Source organism: Ambystoma mexicanum, chromosome 11, assembly GCF_040938575.1.
Source record: "Ambystoma mexicanum isolate Mex_15411 chromosome 11, UKY_AmexF1_1, whole genome shotgun sequence".
NCBI classification, from domain to species: Eukaryota; Metazoa; Chordata; class Amphibia; order Caudata; family Ambystomatidae; genus Ambystoma; species Ambystoma mexicanum.
The window spans coordinates 823,430,449-823,447,183 of NC_090934.1; the positions used below are offsets into that span (position 1 = coordinate 823,430,449).

Genomic DNA, 16,735 nt, shown 5'->3' on the forward strand with positions numbered 1-16,735 from the left:
CCAGGACAGTGCAGCATTCAGCGATTACACGAAAATATTGACAGCGCTAGGAGGCCATGCAAATGGCAGAGGTATGCTTTACAAAGCCCACGTAGCGTGCACAAAACAGCACATCAGTCAGGCCCACTTGAAGAGATGGTAAAGAGGAAATACTTCTGCTGCATCCAGTAAAACATAGAGATTGGCCTGCTTTAAAGGTTGACCATGTCCTTCATGGGTGTCTGTCAATATGATACTTCCCTGCTGCAAAGCTTACATTCGAAAGGCCAGAACAACTAGGCCCAGAGCACAAAGATGCAGTCAGGTTGAAATAACGAGATACTGAAGAGCAATTTTGTATTTCAGAGTGGGAAAAGGAAGTATGACCCCGACGTGATTTGAACACACAACCTTCTGATCTGGAATCAGACGCGCTACCATTGCGCCACGAGGTCCTTGTGGCAATCCACCTGGTGTGTCTGATGACAGAATAAAGGTAGGAGACGTACATGCACCTGCAGAGCCTCATTGCTTCTTTAGGTAGACTGGCTAGGATAGCTTCCTTCTGTGCATCAGTACACGCTGCAGCCAAACCCTTCCCATGAAGTCTTGATGTTTATGAATTGAATGGCAAGTTTTGAAAAACTAAAGCAAGCGAGAAGAATTGCTTACAGTTTATTGGATTTTTTGGACGTCAGCAGACGAGACCTGCGAGAGGTAAACAGAAGTTCATAGTTGGTCATGCTGAATTTTTGAGCCAAAATGCATCGTCCCTGGGTGGGCTTGAACCACCAACCTTTCGGTTAACAGCCGAACGCGCTAACCGATTGCGCCACAGAGACTCATGCAGTGCTTACACTGGGGCCTGATTGGTGTGCTGTTTGCTTATGTTTCCCAGGCAACCTGAAAATATTTCTAAAATAGCTCTATTTCCCACAGCAAATCAGGGTATCAAGCACTTCCCTACCTCCCCTAATCCACAAACACAGGGGATTTAGTAGAGGACAGAGCCCATCAACAGTGCACCAAATGTCCTCTGTGTAGGCATAACTTGCTATGAGGAGAAAGCCACAGTTGCGCACTTGTGTTAAAAGGGGACAGTAGGCTGAACCCAGAGAACACGGGAGAAATGACTCAGGTTTACTGAGTGGAACACTCTGTGTCTTTGTGCCAAAAACAGCAGCGTCTTTTCGGTTAACAGCCGAACGCGCTAACCAATTGTGCCACAGAGACTCACTGACATGTGTGTTCTGCCTTTGGCCTGATTGCATTGCTATTTTTTTCTGATTGGCAGAAAACCTGAACTTTTTTCTGAAAAAGGCATGCCTCTCTTAGCACTGCAGTGCATTAGACTGCTCACTTGCTTCCCTGAGTCCCCAAATACACAACCACCTTGGGCACAATAGAACACACATTCCAGCAGATTTAGCAAGAGTGCACCAAGGTTTCTATATGTAGGTACCTTGCTGAGAAGCAAGACCTGCAGTTGCATTCTTCTGTTAAAAGAGGGCAGCAGAGTGCACCAAGAGAACTTGGGGGAAGTAGCTTATGTTAACTACTTGCCATGATCTTTATAGATCCCTCTGTTTGACTGGGTGAATTCTAATTTCTGGGGTAGAGTAAGCAATTTTTGGATCTAGATGCTGTGCGCAACAGGAATGCTATATACTGCACTGTAATGCTACTGAAAAGTTACCAATTTTACAGGATGTTCAGGTAAGCTTTGTTTCAGAAAACAACTTGCTAGAGGCCCTAGGACAGATTACTTGGACAAAGGAAGAGGGTTTGGGGATTAGCACATCTCCTATGAAAGGTACAGTCACGCCCGAGACAACTCTGAGTGCCTCCTCAAATTCTAAGAAATGCGAACTGGGGTCCTACGCCTTTTATTGCCAGTGGATCTTTGTGTTTCAGACAAATGTGCACGCCTCCCAGAGCCCCATGCAATGCACTTAGGGAAATGGGGGAAGGTGCTGTGCAACCCTCTCGCTGACAATGTCTCTCTTTTCTATAATGTATCTATGAGAGAGAGAGAAATAGGCAATGCGAGAGTGAAAAAGTAAAATGGAAATGTGTCTACTGAGACCAGTATAAGGGGAAATTCTCACAATCCAGGACCGACAGTTGATTGGGAGGGCGCTTACAGGTTTCCGACACCAGACCGGTACCTGAACTCACAAACCCAAACTGCAAAGTGATGGGCATTGCCACTAGACTGCCGACCCCCTTTCGGGGCCCCAGCATATATCCTTTAGTCACACCTAGAGTTCCCAGGACAGTGCAGCATTCAGTGATTACACGAAAATATTGACAGCGCTAGGAGGCCATGCAAATGGCAGAGGTATGCTTTACAAAGCCCACGTAGCGTGCACAAAACAGCACATCAGTCAGGCCCACTTGAAGAGATGGTAAAGAGGAAATACTTCTGCTGCATCCAGTAAAACATAGAGATTGGCCTGCTTTAAAGGTTGACCATGTCCTTCATGGGTGTCTGTCAATATGATACTTCCCTGCTGCAAAGCTTACATTCGAAACGCCAGAACAACTAGGCCCAGAGCACAAAGATGGAGTCAGGTTGAAATAACGAGATATTGAAGAGCAATTTTATATTTCAGAGTGGGAAAAGCAAATATGACCCCGACGTGATTTGAACACGAAACCTTCTGATCTGGAGTCAGACGCGCTACCATTGCGCCACGAGGTCCTAGTGGCAGTCCACCTGGTGTGTCTGATGACAGAATAAAGGTAGGAGACGTGCATGGACCTGCAGAGCCTCATTGCTTCTTTAAGTAGACTGGCTAGGATAGCTTCCTTCTGTGCATCAGTACACGCTGCAGCCAAACCCTTCCCATGAAGTCTTGATGTTTATGAATTGAATGGCAAGTTTTGAAAAACTAAAGCAAGCGAGAAGAATTGCTTGCAGTTTATTGGATTTTTTGGACGTCAGCAGACGAGACCTGCGAGAGGTAAACAGAAGTCCATAGTTGGTCACGCTGAATTTTTGAGCCAAAATGCACCGTCCCTGGGTGGGCTTGAACCACCAACCTTTCGGTTAACAGCCTAACGCGCTAACCGATTGCGCCACAGAGACTCATGCAGTTCTTACACAGGGGCCTGATTGGTGTGCTGTTTGCTTATGCTTCCCAGGCAACCTGAAAATATTTCTAAAATAGCTCTTTTTCCCACAGCAAATCAGGGTATCAAGCACTTCCCTACCTCCCCTAATCCACAAACACAGGGGATTTAGTAGAGGACAGAGCCCATCAACAGTGCACCAAATGTCCTCTGTATAGGCATAACTTGCTATGAGGAGAAAGCCACAGTTGCGCACTTGTGTTAAAAGGGGACAGTAGGCTGAACCCAGAGAACACGGGAGAAATGACTCAGGTTTACTGAGTGGAACACTCTGTGTCTTTGTGCCAAAAACAACAGCGTCTTTTCGGTTAACAGCCGAACGCGCTAACCAATTGCGCCACAGAGACTCACTGGCATGTGTGTTCTGCCTTTGGCCTGATTGTATTGCTATTTTTTTCTGATTGGCAGAAAACCTGAACTTTTTTCTGAAAAAGGCATGCCTCTCTTAGCACTGCAGTGCATTAGACTGCTCCCTTGCTTCCCTGAGTCCCCAAATACACAACCACCCTGGGCACAATAGAAGACACATTCCAGCAGATTTAGCAAGATTGCACCAAGGATTCTATATGTAGGTACCTTGCTGAGAAGCAAGACCTGCAGTTGCATTCTTCTGTTAAAAGAGGGCAGCAGAGTGCACCAAAAGAACTTGGGGGAAGTAGCTTATGTTAACTACTTGCCATGCTCTTTATAGTTCCCTCTGTTTGACTGGGTGAATTCTAATTTCTGGGGTAGAGTAAGCAATTTTTGGATCTAGATGCTGTGCGCAACAAGAATGCTATATACTGCACTGTACTGCTACTGAAAAGTTACCAATTTTACAGGATGTTCAGGTAAGCTTTGTTTCAGAAAACAACTTGCTAGAGGCACTAAGACAGATTACTGGGACAAAGGAAGTGGGTTTGGGGATTAGCACATCTCCTATGAAAGGTACAGTCACGCCCGAGACAACTCTGAGTGTCACCTCAAATTCTAAGAAATGCAAACTAGGGACCTACGCTTTTTAATTGCCAGTGGATCTTTGTGTTTCAGACAAATGTGCACGCCTCCCAGAGCCCCTTGCAATGCACTTAGGGAAATGGGGGAAGGTGCTGTGAAGCCCTCTCGCTGACAATGTCTCTCTTGTCTATAATGTATCTATGAGAGAGAGAGAAATAGGCAATGCGAGAGTGAAAAAGTAAAATGGAAATGTGTCTTCTGAGACCAGTATAAGGGGAAACCCTCACAATCCAGGCCCGACAGTTGATTCGGAGGGCGCTTACAGGTTTCCGACACCAGACCGGTACCTGAACTCACAAACCCAAACTGCAAAGTGATGCCCATTGCCACTAGACTGCCGACCCCCTTTCGGGGCCCCAACATATATCCTTTAGTCACACCTAGAGTTCCCAGGACAGTGCAGCATTCAGCGATTACACGAAAATATTGACAGCGCTAGGAGGCCATGCAAATGGCAGAGGTATGCTTTACAAAGCCCACGTAGCGTGCACAAAACAGCACATCAGTCAGGCCCACTTGAAGAGATGGTAAAGAGGAAATACTTCTGCTGCATCCAGTAAAACATAGAGATTGGCCTGCTTTAAAGGTTGACCATGTCCTTCATGGGTGTCTGTCAATATGAAACTTCCCTGCTGCAAAGCTTACATTCGAAACGCCAGAACAACTAGGCCCAGAGCACAAAGATGCAGTCAGGTTGAAATAACGAGATACTGAAGAGCAATTTTGTATTTCAGAGTGGGAAAAGGAAGTATGAACCCGACGTGATTTGAACACACAACCTTCTGATCTGGAGTCAGACGCGCTACCATTGCGCCACGAGGTCCTTGTGGCAATCCACCTGGTGTGTCTGATGACAGAATAAAGGTAGGAGACGTACATGCACCTGCAGAGCCTCATTGCTTCTTTAGGTAGACTGGCTAGGATAGCTTCCTTCTGTGCATCAGTACACGCTGCAGCCAAACCCTTCCCATGAAGTCTTGATGTTTATGAATTGAATGGCAAGTTTTGAAAAACTAAAGCAAGCGAGAAGAATTGCTTGCAGTTTATTGGATTTTTTGGACGTCAGCAGACGAGACCTGCGAGAGGTAAACAGAAGTTCATAGTTGGTCATGCTGAATTTTTGAGCCAAAATGCATCGTCCCTGGGTGGGCTTGAACCACCAACCTTTCGGTTAACAGCCGAACGCGCTAACCGATTGCGCCACAGAGACTCATGCAGTGCTTACACTGGGGCCTGATTGGTGTGCTGTTTGCTTATGCTCCCAGGCAACCTGAAAATATTTCTAAAATAGCTCTATTTCCCACAGCAAATCAGGGTATCAAGCACTTCCCTACCTCCCCTAATCCACAAACACAGGGGATTTAGTAGAGGACAGAGCCCATCAACAGTGCACCAAATGTCCTCTGTGTAGGCATAACTTGCTATGAGGAGAAAGCCACAGTTGCGCACTTGTGTTAAAAGGGGACAGTAGGCTGAACCCAGAGAACACGGGAGAAATGACTCAGGTTTACTGAGTGGAACACTCTGTGTCTTTGTGCCAAAAACAGCAGCGTCTTTTCGGTTAACAGCCGAACGCGCTAACCAATTGTGCCACAGAGACTCACTGGCATGTGTGTTCTGCCTTTGGCCTGATTGCATTGCTATTTTTTTCTGATTGGTAGAAAACCTGAACTTTTTTCTGAAAAAGGCATGCCTCTCTTAGCACTGCAGTGCATTAGACTGCTCCCTTGCTTCCCTGAGTCCCCAAATACACAACCACCTTGGGCACAATAGAAGACACATTCCAGCAGATTTAGCAAGAGTGCACCAAGGTTTCTATATGTAGTTACCTTGCTGAGAAGCAAGACCTGCAGTTGCATTCTTCTGTTAAAAGAGGGCAGCAGAGTGCACCAAGAGAACTTGGGGGAAGTAGCTTATGTTAACTACTTGCCATGCTCTTTATAGATCCCTCTGTTTGACTGGGTGAATTCTAATTTCTGGGGTAGAGTAAGCAATTTTTGGATCTAGATGCTGTGCGCAACAGGAATGCTATATACTGCACTGTACTGCTACTGAAAAGTTACCAATTTTACACGATGTTCAGGTAAGCTTTGTTTCAGAAAACAACTTGCTAGAGGCACTAAGACAGATTACTGGGACAAAGGAAGAGGGTTTGGGGATTAGCACATCTCCTATGAAAGGTACAGTCACGCCCGAGACAACTCTGAGTGTCACCTCAAATTCTAAGAAATGCAAACTAGGGACCTACGCTTTTTATTGCCAGTGGATCTTTGTGTTTCAGACAAATGTGCACGCCTCCCAGAGCCCCTTGCAATGCACTTAGGGAAATGGGGGAAGGTGCTGTGAAGCCCTCTCGCTGACAATGTCTCTCTTGTCTATAATGTATCTATGAGAGAGAGAGAAATAGGCAATGCGAGAGTGAAAAAGTAAAATGGAAATGTGTCTTCTGAGACCAGTATAAGGGGAAACCCTCACAATCCAGGACCGACAGTTGATTGGGAGGGCGCTTACAGTTTCCGACACCAGACCGGTACCTGAACTCACAAACCCAAACTGCAAAGTGATGCCCATTGCCACTAGACTGCCGACCCCCTTTCGGGGCCCCAACATATATCCTTTAGTCACACCTAGAGTTCCCAGGACAGTGCAGCATTCAGCGATTACACGAAAATATTGACAGCGCTAGGAGGCCATGCAAATGGCAGAGGTATGCTTTACAAAGCCCACGTAGCGTGCACAAAACAGCACATCAGTCAGGCCCACTTGAAGAGATGGTAAAGAGGAAATACTTCTGCTGCATCCAGTAAAACATAGAGATTGGCCTGCTTTAAAGGTTGACCATGTCCTTCATGGGTGTCTGTCAATATGAAACTTCCCTGCTGCAAAGCTTACATTCGAAACGCCAGAACAACTAGGCCCAGAGCACAAAGATGCAGTCAGGTTGAAATAACGAGATACTGAAGAGCAATTTTGTATTTCAGAGTGGGAAAAGGAAGTATGACCCCGACGTGATTTGAACACACAACCTTCTGATCTGGAGTCAGACGCGCTACCATTGCGCCACGAGGTCCTTGTGGCAGTCCACCTGGTGTGTCTGATGACAGAATAAAGGTAGGAGACGTACATGCACCTGCAGAGCCTCATTGCTTCTTTAAGTAGACTGGCTAGGATAGCTTCCTTCTGTGCATCAGTACACGCTGCAGCCAAACCCTTCCCATGAAGTCTTGATGTTTATGAATTGAATGGCAAGTTTTGAAAAACTAAAGCAAGCGAGAAGAATTGCTTACAGTTTATTGGATTTTTTGGACGTCAGCAGACGAGACCTGCGAGAGGTAAACAGAAGTTCATAGTTGGTCATGCGGAATTTTTGAGCCGAAATGCATCGTCCCTGGGTGGGCTTGAACCACCAACCTTTCGGAACGCGCTAACCGATTGCGCCACAGAGACTCATGCAGTGCTTACACTGGGGCCTGATTGGTGTGCTGTTTGCTTATGCTTCCCAGGCAACCTGAAAATATTTCTAAAATAGCTCTTTTTCCCACAGCAAATCAGGGTATCAAGCACTTCCCTACCTCCCCTAATCCACAAACACAGGGGATTTAGTAGAGGACAGAGCCCATCAACAGTGCACCAAATGTCCTCTGTATAGGCATAACTTGCTATGAGGAGAAAGCCACAGTTGCGCACTTGTGTTAAAAGGGGACAGTAGGCTGAACCCAGAGAACACGGGAGAAATGACTCAGGTTTACTGAGTGGAACACTCTGTGTCTTTGTGCCAAAAACAACAGCGTCTTTTCGGTTAACAGCCGAACGCGCTAACCAATTGCGCCACAGAGACTCACTGGCATGTGTGTTCTGCCTTTGGCCTGATTGTATTGCTATTTTTTTCTGATTGGCAGAAAACCTGAACTTTTTTCTGAAAAAGGCATGCCTCTCTTAGCACTGCAGTGCATTAGACTGCTCCCTTGCTTCCCTGAGTCCCCAAATACACAACCACCCTGGGCACAATAGAAGACACATTCCAGCAGATTTAGCAAGAGTGCACCAAGGTTTCTATATGTAGGTACCTTGCTGAGAAGCAAGACCTGCAGTTGCATTCTTCTGTTAAAAGAGGGCAGCAGAGTGCACCAAGAGAACTTGGGGGAAGTAGCTTATGTTAACTACTTGCCATGCTCTTTATAGATCCCTCTGTTTGACTGGGTGAATTCTAATTTCTGGGGTAGAGTAAGCAATTTTTGGATCTAGATGCTGTGCGCAACAGGAATGCTATATACTGCACTGTACTGCTACTGAAAAGTTACCAATTTTACAGGATGTTCAGGTAAGCTTTGTTTCAGAAAACAACTTGCTAGAGGCCCTAGGACAGATTACTGGGACAAAGGAAGAGGGTTTGGGGATTAGCACATCTCCTATGAAAGGTACAGTCACGCCCGAGACAACTCTGAGTGCCTCCTCAAATTCTAAGAAATGCGAACTGGGGTCCTACGCCTTTTATTGCCAGTGGATCTTTGTGTTTCAGACAAATGTGCACGCCTCCCAGAGCCCCATGCAATGCACTTAGGGAAATGGGGGAAGGTGCTGTGCAACCCTCTCGCTGACAATGTCTCTCTTGTCTATAATGTATCTATGAGAGAGAGAGAAATAGGCAATGCGAGAGTGAAAAAGTAAAATGGAAATGTGTCTACTGAGACCAGTATAAGGGGAAATCCTCACAATCCAGGACCGACAGTTGATTGGGAGGGCGCTTACAGGTTTCCGACACCAGACCGGTACCTGAACTCACAAACCCAAACTGCAAAGTGATGGGCATTGCCACTAGACTGCCGACCCCCTTTCGGGGCCCCAACATATATCCTTTAGTCACACCTAGAGTTCCCAGGACACTGCAGCATTCAGCGATTACACGAAAATATTGACAGCGCTAGGAGGCCATGCAAATGGCAGAGGTATGCTTTACAAAGCCCACGTAGCGTGCACAAAACAGCACATCAGTCAGGCCCACTTGAAGAGATGGTAAAGATGAAATACTTCTGCTGCATCCAGTAAAACATAGAGATTGGCCTGCTTTAAAGGTTGACCATGTCCTTCATGGGTGTCTGTCAATATGTTACTTCCCTGCTGCAAAGCTTACATTCGAAACGCCAGAACAACTAGGCCCAGAGCACAAAGATGCAGTCAGGTTGAAATAACGAGATACTGAAGAGCAATTTTGTATTTCAGAGTGGGAAAAGGAAGTATGACCCCGACGTGATTTGAACACACAAGCTTCTGATCTGTAGTCAGACGCGCTACCATTGCGCCACAAGGTCCTTGTGGCAATCCACCTGGTGTGTCTGATGACAGAATAAAGGTAGGAGACGTACATGCACCTGCAGAGCCTCATTGCTTCTTTAGGTAGACTGGCTAGGATAGCTTCCTTCTGTGCATCAGTACACGCTGCAGCCAAACCCTTCCCATGAAGTCTTGATGTTTATGAATTGAATGGCAAGTTTTGAAAAACTAAAGCAAGCGAGAAGAATTGCTTGCAGTTTATTGGATTTTTTGGACGTCAGCAGACGAGACCTGCGAGAGGTAAACAGAAGTTCATAGTTGGTCATGCTGAATTTTTGAGCCAAAATGCATCGTCCCTGGGTGGGCTTGAACCACCAACCTTTCGGTTAACAGCCGAACCCGCTAACCGATTGCGCCACAGAGACTCATGCAGTGCTTACACTGGGGCCTGATTGGTGTGCTGTTTGCTTATGCTTCCCAGGCAACCTGAAAATATTTCTAAAAAAGCTCTATTTCCCACAGCAAATCAGGGTATCAAGCACTTCCCTACCTCCCCTAATCCACAAACACAGGGGATTTAGTAGAGGACAGAGCCCATCAACAGTGCACCAAATCTCCTCTGTGTAGGAATAACTTGCTATGAGGAGAAAGCCACAGTTGCGCACTTGTGTTAAAAGGGGACAGTAGGCTGAACCCAGAGAACACGGGAGAAATGACTCAGGTTTACTGAGTGGAACACTCTGTGTCTTTGTGACAAAAACAGCAGCATCTTTTCGGTTAACAGCCGAACGCGCTAACCAATTGCGCCACAGAGACTCACTGGCATGTGTGTTCTGCCTTTGGCCTGATTGCATTGCTATTTTTTTCTGATTGGCAGAAAACCTGAACTTTTTTCTGAAAAAGGCATGCCTCTCTTAGCACTGCAGTGCATTAGACTGCTCCCTTGCTTCCCTGAGTCCCCAAATACACAACCACCTTGGGCACAATAGAAGACACATTCCAGCAGATTTAGCAAGAGTGCACCAAGGTTTCTATATGTAGGTACCTTGCTAAGAAGCAAGACCTGCAGTTGCATTCTTCTGTTAAAAGAGGGCAGCAGAGTGCACCAAGAGAACTTGGGGGAAGTAGCTTATGTTAACTACTTGCCATGATCTTTATAGATCCCTCTGTTTGACTGGGTGAATTCTAATTTCTGGGGTAGAGTAAGCAATTTTTGGATCTAGATGCTGTGCGCAACAGGAATGCTATATACTGCACTGTACTGCTACTGAAAAGTTACCAATTTTACAGGATGTTCAGGTAAGCTTTGTTTCAGAAAACAACTTGCTAGAGGCCCTAGGACAGATTACTGGGACAAAGGAAGAGGGTTTGGGCATTAGCACATCTCCTATGAAAGGTACAGTCACGCCCGAGACAACTCTGAGTGTCACCTCAAATTCTAAGAAATGCAAACTAGGGACCTACGCCTTTTATTGCCAGTGGATCTTTGTGTTTCAGACAAATGTGCACGCCTCCCAGAGCCCCTTGCAATGCACTTAGGGAAAGGGGGGAAGGTGCTGTGAAGCCCTCTCGCTGACAATGTCTCTCTTGTCTATAATGTAACTATGAGAGAGAGAGAAATAGGCAATGCGAGAGTGAAAAAGTAAAATGGAAATGTGTCTACTGAGACCAGTATAAGGGGAAATCCTCACAATCCAGCACCGACAGTTGATTGGGAGGGCGCTTACAGGTTTCCGACACCAGACCGGTACCTGAACTCACAAACCCAAACTGCAAAGTGATGGGCATTGCCACTAGACTGCCGACCCCCTTTCGGGGCCCCAACATATATCCTTTAGTCACACCTAGAGTTCCCAGGACACTGCAGCATTCAGCGATTACACGAAAATATTGACAGCGCTAGGAGGCCATGCAAATGGCAGAGGTATGCTTTACAAAGCCCACGTAGCGTGCACAAAACAGCACATCAGTCAGGCCCACTTGAAGAGATGGTAAAGAGGAAATACTTCTGCTGCATCCAGTAAAACATAGAGATTGGCCTGCTTTAAAGGTTGACCATGTCCTTCATGGGTGTCTGTCAATATGATACTTCCCTGCTGCAAAGCTTACATTCGAAACGCCAGAACAACTAGGCCCAGAGCACAAAGATGCAGTCAGGTTGAAATAACGAGATACTGAAGAGCAATTTTGTATTTCAGAGTGGGAAAAGCAAGTATGACCCCGACGTGATTTGAACACGCAACCTTCTGATCTGGAGTCAGACGCGCTACCATTGCGCCACGAGGTCCTTGTGGCAATCCACCTGGTGTGTCTGATGACAGAATAAAGGTAGGAGACGTACATGCACCTGCAGAGCCTCATTGCTTCTTTAAGTAGACTGGCTAGGATAGCTTCCTTCTGTGCATCAGTACACGCTGCAGCCAAACCCTTCCCATGAAGTCTTGATGTTTATGAATTGAATGGCAAGTTTTGAAAAACTAAAGCAAGCGAGAAGAATTGCTTGCAGTTTTTTGGATTTTTTGGACGTCAGCAGACGAGACCTGCGTGAGGTAAACAGAAGTCCATAGTTGGTCACGCTGAATTTTTGGGCCAAAAGGCACAGTCCCTGGGTGGGCTTGAACCACCAACCTTTCGGTTAACAGCCAAACACGCTAACCGATTGCGCCACAGAGACTCATGCAGTCCTTACACAGGGGCCTGATTGGTGTGCTGTTTGCTTATGCTTCCCAGGCAACCTGAAAATATTTCTAAAATAGCTCTTTTTCCCACAGCAAATCAGGGTATCAAGCACTTCCCTACCTCCCCTAATCCACAAACACAGGGGATTTAGTAGAGGACAGAGCCCATCAACAGTGCACCAAATGTCCTCTGTATAGGCATAACTTGCTATGAGGAGAAAGCCACAGTTGCGCACTTGTGTTAAAAGGGGACAGTAGGCTGAACCCAGAGAACACGGGAGAAATGACTCAGGTTTACTGAGTGGAACACTCTGTGTCTTTGTGCCAAAAACAGCAGCGTCTTTTCGGTTAACAGCCGAACGCGCTAACCAATTGCGCCACAGAGACTCACTGGCGTGTGTGTTCTGCCTTTGGCCTGATTGCATTGCTATTTTTTTCTGATTGGCAGAAAACCTGAACTTTTTTCTGAAAAAGGCATGCCTCTCTTAGCACTGCAGTGCATTAGACTGCTCCCTTGCTTCCCTGAATCCCCAAATACACAACCACCCTGGGCACAATAGAAGACACATTCCAGCAGATTTAGCAAGAGTGCACCAAGGTTTCTATATGTAGGTACCTTGCTGAGAAGCAAGACCTGCAGTTGCATTCTTCTGTTAAAAGAGGGCAGCAGAGTGCACCAAGAGAACTTGGGGGAAGTAGCTTATGTTAACTACTTGCCATGCTCTTTATAGATCCCTCTGTTTGACTGGGTGAATTCTAATTTCTGGGGTAGAGTAAGCAATTTTTGGATCTAGATGCTGTGCGCAACAGGAATGCTATATACTGCACTGTACTGCTACTGAAAAGTTACCAATTTTACAGGATGTTCAGGTAAGCTTTGTTTCAGAAAACAACTTGCTAGAGGCACTAAGACAGATTACTGGGACAAAGGAAGAGGGTTTGGGGATTAGCACATCTCCTATGAAAGGTACAGTCACGCCCGAGACAACTCTGAGTGTCACCTCAAATTCTAAGAAATGCAAACTAGGGACCTACGCTTTTTATTGCCAGTGGATCTTTGTGTTTCAGACAAATGTGCACGCCTCCCAGAGCCCCTTGCAATGCACTTAGGGAAATGGGGGAAGGTGCTGTGAAACCCTCTCGCTGACAATGTCTCTCTTGTCTATAATGTATCTATGAGAGAGCGAGAAATAGGCAATGCGAGAGTGAAAAAGTAAAATGGAAATGTGTCTACTGAGACCAGTATAAGGGGAAATCCTCACAATCCAGGACCGACAGTTGATTGGGAGGGCGCTTACAGGTTTCCGACACCAGACCGGTACCTGAACTCACAAACCCAAACTGCAAAGTGATGCCCATTGCCACTAGACTGTCGACCCCCTTTCGGGGCCCCAGCATATATCCTTTAGTCACACCTAGAGTTCCCAGGACAGTGCAGCATTCAGCGATTACACGAAAATATTGACAGCGCTAGGAGGCCATGCAAATGGCAGAGGTATGCTTTACAAAGCCCACGTAGCGTGCACAAAACAGCACATCAGTCAGGCCCACTTGAAGAGATGGTAAAGAGGAAATACTTCTGCTGCATCCAGTAAAACATAGAGATTGGCCTGCTTTAAAGGTTGACCATGTCCTTCATGGGTGTCTGTCAATATGATACTTCCCTGCTGCAAAGCTTACATTCGAAACGCCAGAACAACTAGGCCCAGAGCACAAAGATGCAGTCAGGTTGAAATAACGAGATACTGAAGAGCAATTTTGTATTTCAGAGTGGGAAAAGCAAGTATGACCCCGTTGTGATTTGAACACACAACCTTCTGATCTGGAGTCAGACGCGCTACCATTGCGCCACGAGGTCCGTGTGGCAATCCACCTGGTGTGTCTGATGACAGAATAAAGGTAGGAGACGTACATGCACCTGCAGAGCCTCATTGCTTCTTTAAGTAGACTGGCTAGGATAGCTTCCTTCTGTGCATCAGTACACGCTGCAGCCAAACCCTTCCCATGAAGTCTTGATGTTTATGAATTGAATGGCAAGTTTTGAAAAACTAAAGCAAGCGAGAAGAATTGCTTGCAGTTTTTTGGATTTTATGGACGTCAGCAGACGAGACCTGCGTGAGGTAAACAGAAGTCCATAGTTGGTCACGCTGAATTTTTGGGCCAAAATGCACAGTCCCTGGGTGGGCTTGAACCACCAACCTTTCGGTTAACAGCCAAACGCGCTAACCGATTGCGCCACAGAGACTCATGCAGTCCTTACACAGGGGCCTGATTGGTGTGCTGTTTGCTTATGCTTCCCAGGCAACCTGAAAATATTTCTAAAATAGCTCTTTTTCCCACAGCAAATCAGGGTATCAAGCACTTCCCTACCTCCCCTAATCCACAAACACAGGGGATTTAGTAGAGGACAGAGCCCATCAACAGTGCACCAAATGTCCTCTGTATAGGCATAACTTGCTATGAGGAGAAAGCCACAGTTGCGCACTTGTGTTAAAAGAGGACAGTAGGCTGAACCCAGAGAACACGGGAGAAATGACTCAGGTTTACTGAGTGGAACACTCTGTGTCTTTGTGCCAAAAACAGCAGCGTCTTTTCGGTTAACAGCCGAACGCGCTAACCAATTGCGCCACAGAGACTCACTGGCATGTGTGTTCTGCCTTTGGCCTGATTGCATTGCTATTTTTTTCTGATTGGCAGAAAACCTGAACTTTTTTCTGAAAAAGGCATGCCTCTCTTAGCACTGCAGTGCATTAGACTGCTCCCTTGCTTCCCTGAATCCCCAAATACACAACCACCCTGGGCACAATAGAAGACACATTCCAGCAGATTTAGCAAGAGTGCACCAAGGTTTCTATATGTAGGTACCTTGCTGAGAAGCAAGACCTGCAGTTGCATTCTTCTGTTAAAAGAGGGCAGCAGAGTGCACCAAGAGAACTTGGGGGAAGTAGCTTATGTTAACTACTTGCCATGCACTTTATAGATCCCTCTGTTTGACTGGGTGAATTCTAATTTCTGGGGTAGAGTAAGCAATTTTTGGATCTAGATGCTGTGCGCAACAGGAATGCTATATACTGCACTGTACTGCTACTGAAAAGTTACCAATTTTACACGATGTTCAGGTAAGCTTTGTTTCAGAAAACAACTTGCTAGAGGCACTAAGACAGATTACTGGGACAAAGGAAGAGGGTTTGGGGATTAGCACATCTCCTATGAAAGGTACAGTCACGCCCGAGACAACTCTGAGTGTCACCTCAAATTCTAAGAAATGCAAACTAGGGACCTACGCTTTTTATTGCCAGTGGATCTTTGTGTTTCAGACAAATGTGCACGCCTCCCAGAGCCCCTTGCAATGCACTTAGGGAAATGGGGGAAGGTGCTGTGAAACCCTCTCGCTGACAATGTCTCTCTTGTCTATAATGTATCTATGAGAGAGCGAGAAATAGGCAATGCGAGAGTGAAAAAGTAAAATGGAAATGTGTCTACTGAGACCAGTATAAGGGGAAATCCTCACAATCCAGGACCGACAGTTGATTGGGAGGGCGCTTACAGGTTTCCGACACCAGACCGGTACCTGAACTCACAAACCCAAACTGCAAAGTGATGGGCATTGCCACTAGACTGCCGACCCCCTTTCGGGGCTGCAGCATATTTCCTTTAGTCACACCTAGAGTTCCCAGGACAGTGCAGCATTCAGCGATTACACGAAAATATTGACAGCGCTAGGAGGCCATGCAAATGGCAGAGGTATGCTTTACAAAGCCCACGTAGCGTGCACAAAACAGCACATCAGTCAGGCCCACTTGAAGAGATGGTAAAGAGGAAATACTTCTGCTGCATCCAGTAAAACATAGAGATTGGCCTGCTTTAAAGGTTGACCATGTCCTTCATGGGTGTCTGTCAATATGATACTTCCCTGCTGCAAAGCTTACATTCGAAACGCCAGAACAACTAGGCCCAGAGCACAAAGATGCAGTCAGGTTGAAATAACGAGATACTGAAGAGCAATTCTGTATTTCAGAGTGGGAAAAGCAAATATGACCCCGACGTGATTTGAACACGCAACCTTCTGATCTGGAGTCAGACGCGCTACCATTGCGCCACAAGGTCCTTGTGGCAGTCCACCTGGTGTGTCTGATGACAGAATAAAGGTAGGAGACCTACATGCACCTGCAGAGCCTCATTGCTTCTTTAAGTAGACTGGCTAGGATAGCTTCCTTCTGTGCATCAGTACACGCTGCAGCCAAACCCTTCCCATGAAGTCTTGATGTTTATGAATTGAATGGCAAGTTTTGAAAAACTAAAGCAAGCGAGAAGAATTGCTTGCAGTTTATTGGATTTTTTGGACCTCAGCAGACGAGACCTGCGAGAGGTAAACAGAAGTTCATAGTTGGTGATGCTGAATTTTTGAGCCAAAATGCATCGTCCCTGGGTGGGCTTGAACCACCAACCTTTCGGTTAACAGCCGAACGCGCTAACCGATTGCGCCACAGTGGCTCATGCAGTGCTTACACTGGGGCCTGATTGGTGTGCTGTTTGCTTATGCTCCCCAGGCAACCTGAAAATATTTCTAAAATAGCTCTATTTCCCACAGCAAATCAGGGTATCAAGCACTTCCCTACCTCCCGTAATCCACAAACACAGGGGATTTAGTAGAGGACAGAGCCCATCAACAGTGC

The 16,735-nt window shown here is 46.3% G+C and overlaps 14 non-coding genes across 14 annotated transcripts; all 14 read right to left on the reverse strand.

Annotated features, from left to right (window-relative positions):
• Window positions 1-362: 362 nt before the first annotated feature.
• On the reverse strand, window positions 363-434 carry TRNAW-CCA (transfer RNA tryptophan (anticodon CCA)). Its single transcript has one exon. It is a non-coding gene; the product is annotated as a tRNA-Trp (tRNA).
• A 313-nt stretch (window positions 435-747) lies between these two features.
• On the reverse strand, window positions 748-821 carry TRNAN-GUU (transfer RNA asparagine (anticodon GUU)). The gene has a single exon. It is a non-coding gene; the product is annotated as a tRNA-Asn (tRNA).
• Window positions 822-2,611: 1,790 nt separating this feature from the next.
• Window positions 2,612-2,683, reverse strand: TRNAW-CCA (transfer RNA tryptophan (anticodon CCA)). Its single transcript has one exon. It is a non-coding gene; the product is annotated as a tRNA-Trp (tRNA).
• Window positions 2,684-2,996: 313 nt separating this feature from the next.
• Window positions 2,997-3,070, reverse strand: TRNAN-GUU (transfer RNA asparagine (anticodon GUU)). The gene has a single exon. It is a non-coding gene; the product is annotated as a tRNA-Asn (tRNA).
• Window positions 3,071-4,861: 1,791 nt separating this feature from the next.
• TRNAW-CCA (transfer RNA tryptophan (anticodon CCA)) lies at window positions 4,862-4,934 on the reverse strand. Its single transcript has one exon. It is a non-coding gene; the product is annotated as a tRNA-Trp (tRNA).
• A 312-nt stretch (window positions 4,935-5,246) lies between these two features.
• On the reverse strand, window positions 5,247-5,320 carry TRNAN-GUU (transfer RNA asparagine (anticodon GUU)). Its single transcript has one exon. It is a non-coding gene; the product is annotated as a tRNA-Asn (tRNA).
• Window positions 5,321-7,108: 1,788 nt separating this feature from the next.
• TRNAW-CCA (transfer RNA tryptophan (anticodon CCA)) lies at window positions 7,109-7,180 on the reverse strand. Its single transcript has one exon. It is a non-coding gene; the product is annotated as a tRNA-Trp (tRNA).
• A 2,167-nt stretch (window positions 7,181-9,347) lies between these two features.
• On the reverse strand, window positions 9,348-9,419 carry TRNAC-ACA (transfer RNA cysteine (anticodon ACA)). Its single transcript has one exon. It is a non-coding gene; the product is annotated as a tRNA-Cys (tRNA).
• A 313-nt stretch (window positions 9,420-9,732) lies between these two features.
• TRNAN-GUU (transfer RNA asparagine (anticodon GUU)) lies at window positions 9,733-9,806 on the reverse strand. The gene has a single exon. It is a non-coding gene; the product is annotated as a tRNA-Asn (tRNA).
• A 1,790-nt stretch (window positions 9,807-11,596) lies between these two features.
• On the reverse strand, window positions 11,597-11,668 carry TRNAW-CCA (transfer RNA tryptophan (anticodon CCA)). Its single transcript has one exon. It is a non-coding gene; the product is annotated as a tRNA-Trp (tRNA).
• Window positions 11,669-11,981: 313 nt separating this feature from the next.
• Window positions 11,982-12,055, reverse strand: TRNAN-GUU (transfer RNA asparagine (anticodon GUU)). Its single transcript has one exon. It is a non-coding gene; the product is annotated as a tRNA-Asn (tRNA).
• Window positions 12,056-13,845: 1,790 nt separating this feature from the next.
• TRNAW-CCA (transfer RNA tryptophan (anticodon CCA)) lies at window positions 13,846-13,917 on the reverse strand. The gene has a single exon. It is a non-coding gene; the product is annotated as a tRNA-Trp (tRNA).
• A 313-nt stretch (window positions 13,918-14,230) lies between these two features.
• On the reverse strand, window positions 14,231-14,304 carry TRNAN-GUU (transfer RNA asparagine (anticodon GUU)). Its single transcript has one exon. It is a non-coding gene; the product is annotated as a tRNA-Asn (tRNA).
• Window positions 14,305-16,094: 1,790 nt separating this feature from the next.
• Window positions 16,095-16,166, reverse strand: TRNAW-CCA (transfer RNA tryptophan (anticodon CCA)). Its single transcript has one exon. It is a non-coding gene; the product is annotated as a tRNA-Trp (tRNA).
• Window positions 16,167-16,735: the final 569 nt, after the last annotated feature.